The sequence below is a fragment of the Sylvia atricapilla genome, chromosome 1 (assembly GCF_009819655.1).
Source record: "Sylvia atricapilla isolate bSylAtr1 chromosome 1, bSylAtr1.pri, whole genome shotgun sequence".
Taxonomy (NCBI): domain Eukaryota; kingdom Metazoa; phylum Chordata; class Aves; order Passeriformes; family Sylviidae; genus Sylvia; species Sylvia atricapilla.
Window position 1 is genome coordinate 18,342,359 of NC_089140.1, and position 18,952 is coordinate 18,361,310.

Genomic DNA, 18,952 nt, shown 5'->3' on the forward strand with positions numbered 1-18,952 from the left:
GGCCTATGGCTGCTTTGGGTGCTTAAGCCATCTTAAAAGTTATCTAAGTGTTCCCTCATGTGAGTATCCCTCACCAGCCCTCTACCTTCTGTGCACTGCAATTTAATACTTGAAACAGAGTGCTCAGCCTTTTGCTGCAGCATAATGTAGAGCAGTTTAGGATGTGGTATCTTGATGTACTAGAGTTGCACTACAAGCTGTTTTGGCTTTTACCTAGACCCAGACTGAAGGGGAGGGTGGGGGAATAAATATATGCTCAGAAGTAAGATTGGGATTTAAGATTTTCATATATTTACTTGGCCGCCAAAAGAAATTTGAGAACAACCAAACTTATTTGCAAATATGAGATGAAATTGGCAAATAGCTTTGGATTAAAAAAAAAAAAAAATAGATCAGTTTGCCATTTTCTGAACTTATTCCTGAATCCTTTTCAGACTAGATTCATAGGCACACCTGAGTACAGCCCACATAACTGAGGAAGATGAGTCTGTTGCAGGGTGACAAACTGCCTGCAGACTGAAGACCATGTCTAGTATAGTTCTCTGAAATGGGAGATAAGTGAAATTCCTCATCTAGTCAAGTGAGGAGGACTGGAGGACAGATTTCCTTACTGTCGGAAATATAAGAGAGGACGGAGGAAAACAATATATATATTGTTAGACTTGTTTCTAATTGATTAAAAAATAGGTTTAGGTTAACTAAGGGCAGGGTTTTTTTTCTCCAAAGTCAGACAAAAGTGATTTCCATGTCTCTGCTTCGAGCTGCATTTCTGCACAGCTCTCCTTGGCTGAGCCAAGCACAAGCACAGCCTGGGTAACAGTGAGTCCCTGGGTATGACGGGCCACAAGCGTGGATGAAGGAATTACTGTAGAGTCTTGCTCTTGATTTGGAATTATGGTAAACATTTATCTACTAATTCAAATCAGATTCAGTCTACGAAGATTGATTTTCATATAATTTGACCTTGTCTAATAAGTCTTCTTGACCAGATGAATTGCAGGGACTTTGCACTGATTTATTTTTGCTTATGCATAAAGTACTGCATGCTTGTTCATTTATTATGCTCAGCACATCAGACTCAGGAAGATTATATTATTTGAAAATCAAATTTCATAGGTTTGTATTTTAACATAGACCGCTCTTCAGCTGTTTGAATTCCTACAGCTCTGTCCTCCAACATGAACAAAATGCATAGGAAAAAAACCCCTTGTTTTTCTGAAGTTTGTATGCTAAGCAATAATCCCAGAACTGTCACTGTGTGTACTCCTGCTATGATGGAAGAAGAGAACTGCACAATGTAAGGTTACTGGAATCATTTTACCCTGAGTCACAAATAGTGATGTGAGTTAATTATCATTGTAGTGTTATTGTGCCACTACAGGGAGATTCTGTCATTATTTGATCACCTTATTTTTAACTGTACTCCTTAACATCTTTTGGTTTCTATTACTCTTTCCATTAACTCCATCCTAAGTACAAAATTTTGTAAGGCTGGAACCAAAGTTACTGACATTAAGGGAAAGGCTCAGTTTCATTTTAACAACCTGTGTGCCAGGCTTCTGAAGCCAGCAGTGCCTTAAGTTATTGAGTCTATTTTAAACAATATCTATATAGGAAGATAATTGTGTGAGGAGAAGATAATTATGATTGTAATTAATCTTTCTCATATTATTATCTTACATTTCCGTTGAAGTAACCTCATGCTGCCACATTCTTTGAATTACTATGGTTCTTTCCCCTCATCTTCACTTACATTGAAATTTAAAGATACATCATTTACTCATTTAATCAACTGCCCCTTTTAGAACATTTATGCTTATAGTAAATTTGTTTCAACACTGATGTCTTCAGTATCTCCCCAGATACCTCTTTGCATCTATTTCAACAAATTGCAGCCTATTTATCATTATTAATTGTTTACAGTCCTTCAAGCAGTCCATGATTTATCTCAAATTATTTAATATAGACCCCTCATTTTTTAAAATATGAAGCTGAATTATGCCATTTAGCCAATTATCCAAGTAAATAGGGAGCGTGGTTATCTTGATCATTAAAAAAATAGTTGTGTTTTGGCCACTGTATGGTTGGACAATAGAGCCTCTATAAAACTCAGCCAGTCATGTGTGCATGTATATATCCTTCCAAACAAGTATCCATAAAAGCTGATTTGTTATATGACCTTTTTATATATGTCTCTACACATGTGCACACACATATCTGGAATCACAGTCACTTCTTTTTTGTTATAGAATTTTAGCTTCATTAGAGTTGACATGCTTTGGGATTCTTCACCTATAGGGCCTTGTTTGTAGGGCCATGATTCTTCAAAGCATTTAAATATGTTACAGTGCGGAATTACACTGGTGTCAACAGAACGAATGTGCCTGAAAAAATGCATTTAAGGCCTGTGAGAGAATTTAAGTAGCCGAATTTGAAGACAAACCAGTTCTAAAATAACTTTTTATGGTTCTTTTCTTAATGAAAGTGTGAACTTTTAAATGGTGAGTACCTGTTACTGTCCTGCCAGTGACAGAAGCAAGCACTGACTTTTATAAGAAAATTATACCTAATTCTATAGCTTTTAGCCCTCCAACTCCTCATGTTTTGAGATTGAATAGTGTACTTCCGAAGTATATAATTTTAGCAGAAAGATATCCACGTGTGAGAGGCAAAAATATTTCCCTAGAAGACTGACGAAAATTAAGTATCAGGTGTTTGAAACTGCTCAGGTGTTTAGAAAGTCAGAATTTGCTGAAGGGAAAGGAATTGGTACCCAAAGATCAGGGAACGCATTAAAAATGCATGGGAAAATATGAAAAAAAATCCCACAGGATGCATTGTGGAACCATGTGATAAAATCAATTTCACAGTGAATCATGCAGTTCTGCAGTTCAGTGTTGATAACTCACAATTCAGCTGAGAGTCAGAAAATATTTAGTAATTTTTTTACAGCCCTAACTCTTAAATTCATATGATTACAGCGGGAATTCCAACTTTAATTAAATTTGAAGGAAGTCCCTGCCTGCAGAACAATGCTGCAAGCCATGTTCATGTATGCTCCAAAGACTTGGAAATCAAAAGACAAATAAAAGCAACCTGCATTTTTTTGTTGTTTGTGTAGGCCTTTATTGCTAATAGATTGTAAATAAGCTTTATGTGGTTCATCTGGAGGCTGCTTTATTCAAAATGAGTAACAAACTGCAATACTGAGCTAAGGAGAGGAATGCAGCGAAATTAGACAACCTACAAAACATCCTATTTAATCCAGCTCAGGATTGGAAAGTAAAAAACTTTATCCTGGTAAACTAAAGCACTAGCAATAAGGGTTAATGAGGTAAGAGCAGAAATGTAAGCTACCTTAATGCTAGTGAAAAGATTCACCCAACTGCTGTGTGTTTCCAACTAACAATATACAATTGACATGTATTGCCAGCTGTGTGTAAGTGACCCAATAAATGATGGATCAAAAAACAAGTAATCTTTTCCCCTCTTTTATTTTTGCATAACATACTGAGTGACTTTATCAAAGAAAAAGAAAGGGTCTTTTTCAAGAAGTATCCCAAATGCACTCATTTGAAATGTTGGGGTATCCTCTAAGCATTTGCACTGGTCTGTTCTGGGGATCACACAGGAATTGCAGGTATACAACACACATGTAAGTAATGATAACTTTACTGAGGTTGAAAAATCAAGCTCCCTAAAATTAGGAATTTTCACAGATGAGGTTTTGTGTAACTCCAGTCTTTTATGAACTTGTATCTGTTTTGAATCTCATGGCCAGTAAATCTTAGCACTTGTACCTAATGTTGAAGGTAGCTCTATTTAAGACCTGAAGAAGTGTCTGTCTGTCCAACCCCTTCAAAACGTTCTCCAAATCATCATAATTTGATTTAATGAAATGCAGTTTTTGTGACTGCAAATCTCACTTCATGAGTATTTCTGATAGTCTGATAGTAATTAGTGATACCACTGAAAAACCTCATCGCACTTAGTCACTCCTCTTCCCATAGCTGTTCATCAAATACTGTGTTCCCCACAGGCTAAAGCCAACTGGTCTCTAAATCCAGTCTCTCCTGCCTCCCATTCTTCCTTTTGTCTTGACTTTCTGCCCTCAAGGTTCTTGTCTGGCTGGTTCCAGGAGTGCCAGCCACTGTGTCTCTCTGCCCTGAGTCAAGTGGCTCCTTCCTCTTGCACCTGTCACTGCTGACACAGATAGCTAGTGCTGCTTTTTCTTGATACCTCTTCAGAGCAATTAATGTTGAGAAAGCACATCTTCCCCTGCATGTATTTGTTGGAAAATGCATGCCTGGATGCTCCAGTGACACCCACACAGGACTCTGGAAAGAAAGGAGAATACTTTGTGGCATGGAGGGAAGGCACATCTATGTTGTAGTCACACGGGAGCTACAAGCAGATGCAGCATAGTCAGTTTGCAAAGGAAATTACAGGATAGTTATATTAGCTGCTGATGAGTGTTTTTAAGTTAATACCTCTTGCTGCTCTTGGGTCAGTCTAAACTACAAATAACTTTGTTGTTATTTGTAGTTTAAATAAAATACTAATAACTTTGTTATTAGTATTAGTAAATAAAATACTAATAACAAATAAACTACAAATAACTTTGATTTGTTAATTTTGTATCTCGTTGTGCTTAGGATTTAGATCAATGCTCTAAAATGTCTGTTTCTGATTGTCATGATTTTTGAATATCATCCATCCTGTCTGATTTATTCTTCCCAGCCCTTTTTGACCAGTTTCCCTGACTGCTTGACCTTGTGTCAGAGAGGTGGGAAGAGCAACACAGAGGACACAAGAAGAAGCAGAAGGGCAGATGCTGATCTCTTCTCTCTGGTGACCAGTGGCAAGACCTGAGGGAACAGCATGAAGTTGCGTCAGGGGAGGGTTAGGTTGGATACTAGGAAATGGTTCTTCCCTCAGACAGTGTCTGGGCACTGGAACAGGCTCCCCTTGGCAGTGGCCACAGCACCAAGCCTGACAGAGTCCCAGAAGTGTTTGGGCAATCCTCTCAGGCACAGGATGTGACTCTCAAGGTGCCCTGTGCAGAGCCAGAAGATGAACTTCAGTGATCCTTGTGGGTCGCTTTCAACTCAGGACATTCTGTGAGGCCGTGAAACTGTGGAAGAGAGCGTGGGTACCTTTTGATGCCTTCTTGTCTCTTCCACAATCATCTCCTGACTCAAACTGTCCTTGTTCCAGTTCTGAACTGAAGGAATCTCGGAAGTTGTCACTATATGGTTAACTATGTGATGAAGACAGAAAACACTGAAAATTAGGTCTAACCTTGTTTATGGGATGGAAAGATAAAGTATCACAGGGCTTAGTGGAGCTGCTCCTACTCACATGAGAAATTAATCTAGAAAAAAAAAAAAGAAGTTTAGTTTTGAAGTTCTGTGCTTTCTTTAGTTTGCAGTTTACAGCTTGTCAGCATCACAGGACCTTTCTTTGGATTTCAAGTGCAGCTCATGAGACTCTATCCCTCCAATCCCATCGGGCTCTTGTCAATAGGATTGTTGTGCTTTCTCCAATAAGATTATAAACGCTCATTTGCTTTCAGCAGAAGTTTTACCAAGCATCAATTCATATCTTAATGGATTATTGACATAACACAGCAGACTGTTATGAAGTATTCCGCTATGTGTAATTAGAGAGTATTTAATCTGCATAATAAAAATCCATATGAACAGTTGTTGTCATTCATGCCCAAAAGCTGCTCATCTAAATGAAGTATCTAGTTTGCCCTATAAATTTAGGGGTGGAAAACAGCATTTTGAAAAAAATCTAAATTCAAGAATGTCAAAAAGGTGCTTTTACTCAGCAACCCAGATGGGTTTCTGAGTAAATTTGATTTCTCTCCACCCTCCCCCTGCTGAAAAAATAAAAAGAGAAGAAAACGGCATATAGATTTGAATGTAACATTGCAACTTTATCTTGGATAATGTTTTTACAGCCACTGGTTGAATATTTACTGCCCCTTTCCTTGTGCCTTTAGTAGGGTGCAAAGACAGAATTGAAGGAGCTGGCTCAGGGTCCTCCTGGCTGGGGAGGAAGGGTGGCTCAGGTTGTCTTCACTGTGCGGCCTTGTGATTTTTTTTACAGTCCATCCACCCAATGCTCCCACATGTACAGAATGGGCAGAAGGTCGAGCTGGCATCTGTATATCATTTAAGATCTAAAGCATGTGAAGTAGAGCTTAATTTGGAATATGAGTTGTTCATAGAACATCACTGGGTGCTCTGTAATGGGAAAATTTTATGGTTAAAAAACAGCAGGGGAAGAGAAGCTGTAACTGATAATGCAGCATGATAGTGCTGAGAGAGTAACCAGTAAGTAGGGGAAATACTTTATCCCTGTAGCCTGCTAGGGCTTCCTTTATGGAAGCCTTTTTACCAGATCAAAATTTGCAAAGAAAGCAGGAAAAACGGAGTTAAAAATATTTAATAAAATGTTTATATATAATAATTTTTTACTTGTTCTAATAAAAAATTATTGTGACGACTATTTTGCTAAGGAACTTCCTTAGAACTAGCCAAAACTGAAAGATAAAAACTTCCATTGTAAAGAAATGTTCTGTTCAACCGCTGTCACTGCTTGTTATGTCGTGGTGAAAATCCATCTCAGACTAGCCTGAAAAAACACAAATGAAAAGAAAAGAACCCCAACCAAGGTAAAACCTCAGCTGTAATTTTCACATCAGCTTTTTACAGCCAGAGCACAATACAGTCATTTTGTGGTGTCATAAAGAGTTGTTAGTTGTTCTTCTGGTGATTTAAAGCCCTAAAATTGTCCACATGGTCTAGAATATTACTGTGTACAAAAGGAAACTCCACTGCATAAATTCCACAGATCTGTTCATTTTGGCATGAAAAGAATAAACTCAATTATTTGAGAAGAGACACCTATAGGTCATACATACAGTGGGCTTGTCATGGCATTGATGGGGGGGGTGTTGAATTAAGCAGAATTGTTCACAAAGAATTGAAAAATCTGTGCTGATACATGAAGGTACTGAATTATTCAGGTGAGCAAGCCCTGTAAAGCAACTTCGAAGTGACTAGTGCAAAACTCCTACTTTTGTATCTAGACATTAATGTTAAGTCAACAGGAGGTAAGTTATTCTGGAATTGGTTCTAATTCTGGTATTTAACTTTCAAATATTTGCCTTCACAACATTAACAGTGTTCCTTACACACCTTCTAGTGAATGTGAATTTAGAGTAATAAATTGCAGGCCCCTCCAGATTATCTGCACAAATGTATTTGTGTTTCTCATCTGAAGGGGTAGGATTTGGGGTTGTATTGTAATTTAAACCCAAGAATGTTAATTGTAGCGTATGTGTAAAACACTTAGAACTGTCCTAGAGGAGTCTCAAGATGCTTTATCAACCCAGATATTACACAGAGCTTTCAAGAACCAGTTCCTGAATGTCTGAGTTTAAGAAAAATAGGCCACTGTGATAAGAAATATGCTGAAAAAACTTCTAAATCCCTTTATCAGAGAGAGAGAGATGAAAATAATAACACTCAGTAGCTAAAAAATACAATCTGTTGAAATCCTAATGAATCCTAATGAATCATGTGAGCTGTATTTTTAAATTTACTATCCCTACTCTAAAGCTAAGAAAAAAGAAATATGAAAGGGAACACTGACATTTTCATCTATTGGGTGCATTAAATTTTGCAACTCAATCCATATTCTTACATGCTAGTAAAAGATAGAAGAATTTAGATAGAACTTTCAATAGTTCTTATTGAAAGTTAAGCCATCACAGAGAGGTGGGAGAAATCTGCAAGGGTGAGAGAAATATCCCCATTCTGTCAGGCATCTAGTGACTAGTGATCCTTTTATGGTTTGAAAGCAGGAGGCTGAAAACTTTAAAGTGCCAGCCATCCAAACATCTTTCCCTCTCTAAAAGAAGGAAGTGTATTTCAACAGTGCTCAATCAATGCCAGTTGGGTCTCAATCTTATGGAGCCTGCACTTGAATTCTTGTAGAGTGAAGACCCACAGGGTTTCACGTAGTGTGTTGTTCTGTGCATAGTATTCTCTCTGTATTAGCTGATCATCCTCTGGCTTCTTGATAGCCTCTTCTGCTTTGGAATTTGTAAATTTAGGATCTTACTAATTTTTCTCCTTTCCCATCAGAAACTGTGGATGTCTCTCACCCTACTGCATTCTGTGTGTGTAAAGCACTTTCTCCATGCCTTTTGAGCCTCTGTTTGCTGCTGTATATATATAACATGCTGTCTCGTGGCTGCCTAAATATACTTATTGATAGTTATAAAGAACTAACAATTTTGATGCAATTTTCTATCAATGAGGATTACAATATGAAAAGGCTTTGTTAAACTTGGTCTCCAGCATCAGGTTGTGGTCTTTCTTTCTCTTGGGCATACTTTACCAGTATTTTTATGATCCTGTTGTGTCCATGTTTTTGTCAATTTGCTGTGAACCTGGCTTTTCCTCTTGATTACCTCTCTATGTATATCTCTACACTGTCAAGTACTGATGAGGAGGCAAAATGATCCTGGTGGGAGATGCACAAATGCAGGCAACCTGTCCTCATTCCAGGCATTCCGTGGCAATTTTGATGTCCCATTTTTACTGATCCAAACCCAAACCCTTGTTAAAATTCTGTACAAATAGAATTGTTTATAAAAATAGCTTTTCTATAGAATGTATATATAAACACATAGATGTATATATATGTAGACAGAATCCATATGCAAATAATATGAAGTATGGATTTTTACAATTCCATATCAATATAAATACATGTAGATAGAAACTTTGGGAAATTTTCAGCTTATTTTTGGACAACATGTCACCAGCTGCTATCTGCTTCATTTGTGTGGCATAGATTGCTGGACTTTTCCCTGGGGAACCTGCTTTTCCAGTTCTGATGGCTGCTGTTGTCTTAAATGCTGTAGTGAAGTGCACATCCCTGGGAAGATGTTCAAAGTTGGATTCAGATGTGTGGAGATCACTGGTGTTATTTCTGAGAACACTGAATGAGGAAATCCAAAGGTTCTACAAAGTCAAACAGCCTGGAGAACAAACTGCCTGACAGCTCTTGGATTGGTTCATGTTTCTACAATCAGAAAGAAGGAACAAGATTTTGACAAAGAGACTGCTGATGTGGAAGACCAGACAGCTCCGGAAGCTGGACTGGGTAACTCTGCAGACCTTTTGGCCCTGGTGCAGTGAAAGCCAAGGGTGAGATAAACTCAAGGCAAGAACAGAAGTGAAGGTGTTATGTCTGCTCACTGTGACCCTCTGACGCTGACCACTCTGACAAGGGAAGATGTGACAAGGGCTTTGCTGATAAAAGAGATAATAAGGACATTACAGTGTAAGAAGGATAATTGAGAAGATTGTGTTTCTGAGGGGACTGGGGCAAAGGAGTCTGAGTAGAAAATTTTGTATGGAACGTAGAGACCTATAAATACTGGTGAACTTGTGTAAAAAAGGAGCTTTGCTTTGCTGGCGTAGCAGAGTCTGTGTCTCTCAATCCCCACAGCTGGCTCTTAAGATGTGGTTTGGTCAGATGTAGGTCTACAAAGGTTGGCTCTGCACCTTTGACTCAGACCATGTCTTCCAAGACCCCCTGGTTTGGAACAACAACTCATGAGACTCTCCAGAGCAGCTGTTCCTCTCACATTTTTGAGATCCACAATGGTACTCTGCTTCTTCCAGAGTCATTCATAGACAGGCCCTGGATACTGACTCTCTCTTCAAATAACTTCTGTTTGTGTCCTGAGGTTTTCCTTTATATTATTATGAGACTTGGTCATTGATTCAACAGCATCTTATAATTTATTCAACAGTTTATCTTCTAACTTCCTTTACACTGCAGAAGAGAAATTGGAAGACTCAATCAGATTTGTAGTCTGTTCTTCAACCTCCCTGGAAGGCAAGAAGACTTTCCAATGTTTTGTTAGATATTTCTGGACAAACTTGTAATTCCATAAGCAAAAGCACAAAGCAAAGATCACAGGCTTTTTAAACACTGACCTGTCCTTTTGAAACAATTCTGCTTCCTCAGTGTTCTTCAAGACACAAGAGCACACTGAAAGTGTCTCACTCATTTTAATGATGAGAGAGCTTTGTTACCATATTACTCCTCCACCCTAACATGGTCAGAGGGATTTTGTATGGACTTAAAATTGACTTTGTTACTTGTGTAGACCATGTCCCCTCAGTCAATGTCCCGCAATGTCCCTATCTTTAATTTACAAGTCTTTCTTTGATACATAATGATAAATTATGTCTTTTAAAGATGCCCACTGAATCAGCTTGGTGAAGATCCTCTACCACCTGCCAGAGGTTGTCTCCTATGCCTTCAATGTCTACTGCAAGAATCAGTCTTCCCGCCCTGGAGCTCGTTCATCTCTACAGTTCTTGTTAGACAGCTTCTTGATTTGTCCATTAGAGGAGTATTTGTTCACAGGAGTTTCTTTCATGACTGTAGTCACCCAGTAGGTAAGACAATATATCACTGTGGTGATTCTTCCATGGCCTAAGGCAGTTTTTTCTCTACTACACCTAAGCTTTTGGTACAGTTCCCTAAAACACTGATTTCAGTGCCATGGCCTCCTAGTGCTGAGCTTGCCTTTAGTCAGCAGTAGGCAATGGCTCTCTGGATTACAGCTTTACCTGTTTATTCTGGTTGGGGAAACAGCAGTGGAGATTTCAGTAGGCACATGCAGCAACTGTGCTGATTATGATTCATAGGACAGGATGCTTTAATCAGCTTGTTTGAAATGACCTTCACAGTCATACCCACGTGTCAACAAGTGAAGGGTTTTCCACTTGGATTTTCTGAATGCTCTTGAAGCTCCAGAAGTTTCTTCCTGTCAGGGTCTTGGTCTTCCTTGTCAGGTGAGATGGTTTTCATATCTTTGGTAGTGCACTTTCCAAATCTTTCTCCATTCTTTGTTTCTTGGTGAAATCAACCTCACAGCTATTTCAGTCAGGAGGGTAAAAAGAGATGGTAGCCTTTATTAACAGACAGGCATGTACATCTTTTAGAGTTTATGCTTTACACTCACCCTAAATACCTTCCCAAGCAGTGTCAGCATTCTTTCTTGGGCGGGAGAATGACTTCCATCAGCTGTTCCCAAGCTCCATGCTCCCAGGACAGAGCTGTCTAGCATGCCTTTGATACTGTGTCTCTGGCACCAACACATAAATTATCTGGGTAACTCTGCTTGGGCATAGTTACAGTAGGAGTGACATTCAACATCTCAAAGAAAAGGATACAAATAAGCTATCTCACCCACCTTGCTTCTCTATTCTGTTTCATTATGTTTGGCTTTTGCTTTATGTTTTTGCTTTCTGGGCTTGTGTTTTTCTTCATAATTTCAATTATCATCTAATATCTGACATTTCCAAAACTAAAATAAGATACAGTGTTTCATTTTTGAATCCACTGCAAATATTAGATTTTTTACATTATATCTTGCCTAGACTTGCAGTTCACATTCCCCACAGCACAACTCCTATGAAATGAGCTTTGCTTGTTTGTACCCAATGTAATTAGAATTTAATTTCAAAAGTATTTCTGGGACTTCAAATATAGTATAACTTATGTATGGTATCCAAATGCAAATCATACCTAGTCTTTTCATATCCAAAGTGATAATCCACAAAATTTCTGTTACAACTGATTCTTTCTAGCTCTTCTTTGCCTCTCTTCAGCCATTGTTCAGCCTTTTGCAGAATTGTTATACTTCTTACAAATATAATGGATTTGCCCAGAGGCTGCTTGGGTCTGTATTTTATTTCTAGCCTTTGTGCAGTCTTCTATGTGACTTCTTGCAAATTTACTCTGACAGTATTTTGTGGACTTCTCTATAGAGCCTTCAGTTTTGTTTTGCAATTGCATGTCTTTATGGATTTACAGTTTAATACGTATGAAGCATCACACATCTCCTTTTTGACTTCTTAGAGGAAACCCATCCCTCTGCAGCTTTACCTTTCTGTAACTGAAGAATACTTGTCATTTATTTAGTACAGTGTAACAGCTGTCTTGCTCTTTCTCACCAGCACATAGGCTATTGGTCTAATCTGGTGCATCTGAGCCTCAGCATTCCTTAGACCACTTTTTAATCTTCTCAGGGGGAAAAAAAATTGTCCTGCTTTGCTTAGCTCTTTAGGGTTTTTCTGAAAAGTTAGATGCATAACAACGCAATTTTTACTGATTTCTCTAAGATATCCTTTACTCACTATTTTTTCTTCTACTTATGTGTCTATTTTGTTGCTGGTACTGCATTGTCTTCTGAGGTGGCAGTAAAACAGAGCTCCAAATCAGGACTCAGAGGTACAGTAAATCATTATCATAGCTAAAGCAAAACTAATGCTGGGGAAATATCCGAGTGTTTTACCCCATCAGGTGCTCAGCACTGACTGAGTGTAGCAAAAGCTATTTCAGACCAAAATTCCTCTTAAAGTGCCTTTTACTGTGAGTGTTACTTAATGTTCAGAGGTGTTATGTACTTAAGGCTGTCTCTGAAGTTAAATGAGGAAGGAATGAAATGGTATATTTATGGACCAAATTTAAAAGACCAAGATTAAAAATTGGCTTTTAGTTCTTTACTATTTAGAAGTTCTTACATCCGGTTAAGTTATTCAACGTTGTTTTTTATGGAGATATTCCAGAAAAGTGCTTTCAGTTCTGGAATGACTGATCTCTTTCTAATTGAGTGAAACTTGGCAAGCCTCAGATCTACAAAAAACACAAAGGATGCAGGTACAACACTTTGCTATTAAAAGATTTAATTAAATACTGTGTTTCTAAAACCATAATAGCTGAGAAACCACCATTTTGCTTTACATACTGTGAAAAGGCAAAATGTAACCAGAAAACAGCAAGATCCAATTTGCTTATTCCTCAGCTACAAAATCTGCTTTCCAAAATAAATCTTTACGCTGCTTCTTTCTCCTTATAACAAATGCCTTGGTCTCTTACTGGCACAAATGAAAACAGAAAGAAAGACAATAGTTTGTGAAGAGTCTTTTCACTTGGGAAATACTACTTTATAGTAACTGTAGTATAATCTGTCATAACTCCAAATGTACAAAAAGACTAGTACAAAAAGAAAGCAACAATGGTAAGTGCCTCCCTGGGTGTTTCATGGTAATTACAGCTCTCTGGCTGAGGGAGCTGATGGCTAAAGGCAATTTAGACATTTAAACTGACCAGTCTGATTCCTTTCCTTTTAGGCTGAGATCACTCTATTAACAGGCATGTAGATTGATGGCGTATTCAAGATCTTCTGGAGTGGGGTGCAGTTTCAGGAGACAGCCTTCAAAAACATGGGTTAAAGAGTGAAAGAATCAACCACACAATAACTGAGGCATAATTAAACAATAGCCAGGAGTGCACCATGACCACCATTTTGCAGTTTACTTTGACTGCCATTGCTATTTTGTGCAGTCCTTAATATGGAGGATATGGTGTCTGTACATGGTGTTGTCCTGTACATACTATTGTTAATGTTAACTCAGTATTCTTTTCCATAAGACAAATATGTTTTTAAATGTAAATTAACTGGCTATTGTCTTCAGTAGTGAGCCATGGAGCAACAACAGCAGTAGGTTTCTGGTTACAACAGTATTTAACATTTTCTATGAAGACACACAGAAATTCCAGCTCAGGAGGGACCTATTGCTGCACTTGTGTCTCTTTCCAGATTGGTTTTGTTTCCAATATTCCTGTACTTTAAAATGACTGCAGTGATGATGGGATTTTGGCACAGCAGGAAGTACAGTAGTTATGGAGGCACTGTCATCTTGGTGAATTTTAGTCCTGTGCCCAGTGGGAACAGGAAAAGCAGTGTGGAGAGTGAGGGCAGAGTTTGCTACTGGGCCTGAACACAGCACACAGCTGTGGCAAGTTCACTTGCTTGTTTGTAATTGCAGAAAGGATTTTAATATTCCTGGGAAACCAGACAACACTAACAATCACATATGTACCCAAAGGGGTAAGTAAAAAATTTTCAAAATCAAAACAGAGATGAAAAAACTCCACAGTTAATCTTTTTAAACAGAAAACCAAATTATTTTTTACCTTCTGTGTTTCAATGTCCTGCATTCTTCAATGTCAAATCTCAAAAAAATACAAGGACAGGTTTCTTCCTTTTCCTGCCAAGAGCTACAGCATCCAGAGGGCTCTTCATTGCCTCTGTCAGGTCTTCAGAGGGCAGATGGGCACAGATGCACCTCCTGCTCCACTGTTTTGGCTTGTTTTTCATGTCCAGAGTACTTGATGCATTCTCAGTTGGATCTGCTCACAGAATAGGCTGAGTTTGCCCCGAAGTCCTTTCAAGGAAAAGGCAACCTGTTAAAGGGAAGTTACGGAAGTTGGAGTGTATGATTTTTGGCTGGAACTTGTCCATTATGACAAGCCTTTGGAAAGTTACTGTTCCCAGGCTGCATGGTCTAAATCAGATTTTTTTCTCCTGGGAAAGTCAGCAGGAGCAGCTGCTGGCACATAACAGGAGCAAGCAGGAGGGGCCCCAGCTCTGGGTGTTCTCTGCAGGTGTATATGCCAACGGAGGACAGACACACTCAGGTCCTTTCTCCACAGCCAAGGCTGAGGCTGGCAGGGATGCTGGAGCAGCAGCAGGGAAATGCAGAGACTCTGGGGTGGATAGGAGTGGGAGAGAGAAGGCTGTACAAAGCAGCAGGAAGGGGTTGCATGGCTGCAGGGAGCTGCTGATGGTCCCTAAGGCTGAAGGACAGGCAGAACGGCAGTTCCTGTGCTCTCAGGAGCTGCCTGCAGAAAAACCTCACAGCACACAGCACAGGGAAGGTCAGGTGCCATGCCTTTCCTTAGCCAGGACTGACAGACAGCCCTCGGAACATGGAGCATCCAGCATAAAAGTTCTCTGCAGCTTGTGTGATGGTCATGTACAACCAGCCCCAGCACAGCAGCTCAGTTTACAGCTTCACCCGGCGTGTGTTTGATTTGCTGTGCCCGCACAGAGTGTTCACAGGCACTCTGTCAGCTGGGACCCTCCTGCCTTTACAGGGATCATCTCCAGCCCTGGGCTCGATAGGACTGCAGTCACCCATCCCTGGTGGCAGAAATGATCTGTCACTGACATGTGATGCAGGTTGTGGGAGGGCAGCCTGTGACCAGCAGGAGATACAGCGGGGAGAATTCCTTCTGCCCTTTCCTCCAACGTGCTGCAAGAATAAACCACCGAGTCAGCTTCAGTGGTGCTCAAGTGATATAACAGAGCCCTTGGCTGGGCTGTGGACAGAGGTAACAGCACTTGGAGCTAGCACTGATTAAAATCCTGCTACCCTGTGTTGGTTTACTGTTTCAAAAACTATTTTGCAACAAAAGTAAAGAAGAAAAATATAATTGGACTATAAAAGCGTATCAGGTCTAAGTGAGATAGACAAGTGGGCTGTTATTTGGCATTAATATTTATATTCAAGGATATCCTAAAGGCGTGCAAGGGACATCAAATTCCTTTTTATTTGCAGAATATAAGAGAGTTTTGAAGCTTGCATTATGGGTCAAGAAAGGAGAGAATATTTGTCTGGCCTCTGCAACAAAAGGGAAACAAGTTAGTGGATCTGTAATTTAACTCACCACTTCCATTAGCACAGCTATTAAGGGTGGTTGCTTTTCCCAGTTTTCATAGCTAGTTTTGACGTTGGGAGGATTGCCATACTATCGGCAATCTGCTAAATAGGGGTGGGTTTTTTTTTGTCTTGTAACTTTTTGATTCTTTGCGTTGAAGGTATGACTCATTAGTACTACTTACCTTAAAGTGGATCCAGATTAACACCCTTGTGTACATTCCTTCTCTGTGCTCTGCAAACCACCTCCCCAGCCAACCAGTGACCAAAAATATGTACAAAGGGCAGCCACTAAGTGATTTCTTGCCGCATGGAGGAGAAATCAATATTTATACCTCTCACTTGATAGAATTCATTAAATATATTTTGCTAAATAACACTCTATATTACATATTCCTTGTCTAATATTTGCCCACAGAAGAAGTATTTGTTATGTGAGTTGAATGCCTAGTTAAGACCTAAATGAGTACAACATATTTAATATTTATTTGCTAGCACAATGCAGTGGATACAGGGGACATGAGAGAGAATGCAAATAGAGGAGGAAGAAAAAGTGATTAAAGGGCACCAAATCAACATGAAATATTTCTACATGACAGCAGTGATTCTGAAAAAAAGTAAGCAGCAAGAGAAGTGCAGTTATTGAGGTTTTAGAATTTAAAAGTCAAAAATCTTAAGAAAGAAAAATAATGTTTAAGGAGATTGTAAATAACTATTAACAGCCGTCATGCTTTGTCTAAAAACGCATTGCCTCAAGAGAACTCCAGAAATGAGACACTTCTCCTCAGATTGGGACCATTTGAGTTCTCCACATTTAGGGCACCTTTTATTTTCAATGACAGGTTCTTGGTAAGAGAAATCTTTTACTTTTCTATTGTTTTAGTCTGTGATGTAGCAAGTAAAATTCACACCACAGCAAAATCTAGTCACAACAATGACAACAAAATCCCCATGTGGTAGAGAGCTGTTAAAGCTCTGTTAAAAGGCCACTTACTAGAGAGATTGTATCGGCTAATGGGATTTTGTGAGAAATTACATTGCAGAATTTTGGCAAAGAAAGTGCTTTGGACACTAATTTGTTCTTCTGAAAATAATGTTTTGTAATAAGAGTAACATGCCCTGCTCTATTTTCTGAAATATATTCCTCGAGAGCAAATGGAAATCACAACTGTGCAGGCAGAGGAAGGATTTTGGCCATTTATGTGACTTGAAGCAACCACAAATACAGTCCACCACCAGCAAGATGCTGTGACATGTTTAACACTGAACTTTTAATTTAATAAAAGCAAGTGAATTGTGAAGTAAATATATCTTTACTTGACATGATACAAATGTAAGAAAAGCTGTATCAGACTTTATAATGCTTGTTTTAGCAGATACGTGTTTGCATTTGTAGCTGTGGGCAGGATTTCAAAGGTGCCCTTTGGTAAATATAATCAGGGAATAATCAAACCTCATTTCTTTATATTAGTTTCTACGAACGTACTTTTCCTGCTGTGTACTTGTGATTATTCAATCCAGACTGATCTTCCTGGGAATTTCTTTTCCATATCTGTATACACTGGAATTTTGTGGATGAGAATTCAATGGATTTTTTTCCAGCCACAATTAAGTGCACTGTTAAATTTAAAGGGGAATTTGAAGAATTTTAATAGGCTTTTCTTTAGAAAGACATTTGTACACGTACATCATATTAATAGTCTTCCTATATTTAGTTAGTTCTGCTGGGTTTGCACTGTGTTAGAGTAAGTTGGAGTATGACTACTTGGTTAATGCAATCTTGCAGGGTGAAAGCTGTTTTAACTTGAAATTTATTTTATGAAGAAAATATTTTGAACATCCTGAGCAAATTTCAAATTATTATCCTCAGTTTTGAACAGGACAGCAATTTACCACCTAAACCCCCCCTATGGTACAGAAACAGCAGTTTTGAGTAAACAGTGTATTCTATGTTCATCCATCACAGCTTTCAGTTTCCTCTCTGAATGGACTCAATCATTTTATTGAAAAGATATCTCACAAACCAAATGCTGGCCATGATTAATTCCTACATGTGTTTGCTGTAACAGGCTCTTCTGTTACACTGCTGGCATGTTGTGCTGCTGGTTGCACAGTCTCTCTAAGAATGGTCGTACTAGTTTATTTTATGGTGATGTGTTTTTTGTTTTCGATTTACCTGATCTTTTTCTTTTCTCCAATATTTTATGGTGCTGGTTCCTCTCTTAGGAGGGTCTTTTAGCAAATGGCACTAACATACATGCCTACCACATTAATAAATGGGAAATGAGTGTTATGTACTGACAGATGGAATTGTATGACCTTCATAGAAAATTTCCAGGTGATATTTAAAATGGTTTTCTCATTTGCAAAATCAAATTCTATTTAAAATTATTCATCATCAGCTCATCTCTGGCAAAGCAACAAATAGAAGGGACTAAGCAGAAACAAAACAGCACTGACAGCACTGAGCAAGGAATTAAAATGAGCTGAAATAGAATGGTTCTATGATTCTGTGACAAGTGTTATGAAACTGTTTACAATACTGAGTTACTTTGTTACCTGGTTTAACACCCAGATGTTTGTCATTTCTTTCTGCACAAGACACAGCACCGCGTGTTCCTGACAGAGGCTCAGAACAGCCCTGTGCACAGAGGACCAAAGCCACGCTCACGTCACAGCCATCTTGTACCACCTCCTCTGGTCCTCCAGCTTGCTCTCTCTCCCAACTCTTGTCTTAACCTTAGAGCAGTCAAAGTTGGCAAAAATGGTAAAGATGTCCCTCTGATGCCTTTTTAGGTCTGCACACTTTTTGGTTTTAATCACATCTGCAATTACTGTGAAGTAGAAAAGGACCTTGGAAGGGTCATGCATCTATGAAACCAATATAAAAATGTTCCCTCCGGAGAAATAGTTCTTTGCCCCCTGGTGGTGAATTAATTTTGAAAAATATTACAAAACACTTTTAGGAAAATTTACTTAAAATGAAAAATAAATGCTAATTGCTTCATTGAATACAAGTAATAATAAACTGCTAAGCAACACTGAATGTGTCAAATATAATTAGGAAAAATCCTATTAAGAGCAAGCTCCATCAATCTTTGATAGTCACTGTAGAATAGATTGAAAATTGTTTGAAAACTGCATGAAACCTTCAATACTTCAAAATCACATCTCTTACTTTGCTTTTTTTGGGGAGGGTTAACACAAATGTCTTGAGAATGTAATGCAGTTTCAAGAACCCCTAATTTCCATAATTTGTAATAGAAATTAACTATGGAAATTATATTAATCTGAACAGCATCTTTACACCTGCCTCTCTCTGTACGTTGTCCATGCAT